We start from the raw sequence: 1,927 nt of genomic DNA on the forward strand, positions 1-1,927 counted from the left end.
AGAAACTTATTCATGGTAACCAAATACATGTATTTATTAATGGGAAAGCTGACAGAAGCAACACAATTTAGGCTTTGACCAATGGAGGTCAAGCTTGAAGGGCGAGAGACCAACAATATAACAAATCTAGGCTAACCTATGGATACCTAGAAAGTACAGCCTATACAGTCAGCAACCCCAAATGTAGGTTTTGTTGGGGACAAAATAGCAGGGCCAATGGGACTCTTATTTGGCTGCTCTAAAAACACCTAAAAAATATATATATTTTTGAGAGTACCCTGATTTGTTAAGGTTAGGGTTAGGGGGTTTGATTATGGGTAGGCCGAGGGTTAGAATTAGGGGTTGGCATTCCAGTCACATGCTTTTGGTCACACCAGCAGAGCACAGCTTCAGACATCAGACATTTGTGACCTGCATCCTGCTGTCGCCCCTCTACGACGACTTGGGCTGCTCACGGATCCTCCGCGAGGCGAAGGCGTACAAGAAGGGGTCCAGGCAGCAGTTAAAAACCATAAAGCACCGGGTGACACGAGCTGCCGTGTTTCTGTGGCACCGAAACGCAACTGACGACTCTGGCAGGGAAGTCTGTTGCACAATGCAGGTGATATCTACCATATTGACAATGTGCACAGGGATCCAGAGGATGAAGAAGGCGACCACCACACTGGTGACCAGCCACGTCATCTTGGCACTGCTGAACAGCGCCGTCTGGTTCACCCGCCGGTGGAGGCGGCAGTAGGACGTGACAAGCACAGAGAACGGGACCACAAACCATAAAACTGTCTCCAAGACGAGGACAGCAACTCTTTCAGCATCGGAGCCCGTGTGTCGCTGGCACTTGAGCTCGCCATCAACCACATCACGAGTGGCAACGGCGAGGGCAGTCAGGGCACAGGCGAGCCCCCACAGGGCCAGGAGCAAACACGGCCCCAGCCTGTTCAACATCTGAGGGTAGAGCACCTGGAGGTAGCGATGGACACCGAATAGAGTAACCGTTAGCATGTTACAGCACAGGCTGAGGTAGAGCAGGAAGGTGGCTAACTTGCATTCTGCACAGCCCAGAATCCAGGCGTGCAGGATATGGTAGATCCACACGGGAACCGTGGCCAGGCACAGGATGTCAGAGGAAGCCAGGTTCAGCATGAGGCACAGGGTGAAGTTGAGACGTCGGGACGAGCGGCGCAGGATGGCCACCAGGACACCTATGTTACCAGGGAGGCCTAGAACACAGCACAGCCCCAGGACGGTGCTCGATATCAGGCGGCCCGAAACCACGCCATCCGGAATCCAAGTGGAGTTCAAGCTAGAGTTGCTGGAGGAGTTCATGTTCACAATGGTCCGTGAAAGAATAAGAGATCTAAGAGCTATCTGGAAGACAGTAGACTTTAGACATTTAATTATTTGTTTCACGTTCTTGAAATCCTCACATTTTTGTTATCTTCTCTTGAAGTCTTGTAACAGAGTGATAATAAGGAAACTGATGTGGATTAACTGCCTCTGGTCAGCTTCCTCCTGACAAAGCTCTGTGTGTGTGTGTGTGAGCTTGAGTCTGAGCCTTGGTGTGAGTGTGAGTGAGTGAGAGAGAGAGAGGGAGAGAGAGATTTGTGTTTGTGGTTAACAATTAGACACTTCCAATTGTGTCAATAAGAATACACTCAACCTGATTCTCATCAATAGACACATGACACTGAGAAGATAGTTTGAAGCTATAGACAAAACATATAAAGTAGATTGTAAGTGTGTCTAGGGGCAATCCACACAGTTATATATATTTCCCACATTTAATAATCCATATTTTTTATGTGGTTTTATCTTGTGTAAAAAGTTTTAATGATTTGATATTTTGACAGATAAATGGATGTGTAGTGCATTTGATCCATCTCTGGGTTGTTGGTTCTCTTTGAATGTATGGCCTTAGTTAGCAAAA

General features: G+C 47.6%; 1 pseudogene; it reads right to left on the reverse strand.

The window, feature by feature from the left end:
• Positions 1-396: 396 nt before the first annotated feature.
• Positions 397-1,341, reverse strand: LOC110514499 (C-X-C chemokine receptor type 3-like; annotated as a pseudogene).
• Positions 1,342-1,927: the final 586 nt, after the last annotated feature.

The sequence above is a fragment of the Oncorhynchus mykiss genome, chromosome 30 (assembly GCF_057628025.1).
Source record: "Oncorhynchus mykiss isolate SJ-2025 chromosome 30, ASM5762802v1, whole genome shotgun sequence".
Taxonomy (NCBI): Eukaryota; Metazoa; Chordata; class Actinopteri; order Salmoniformes; family Salmonidae; genus Oncorhynchus; species Oncorhynchus mykiss.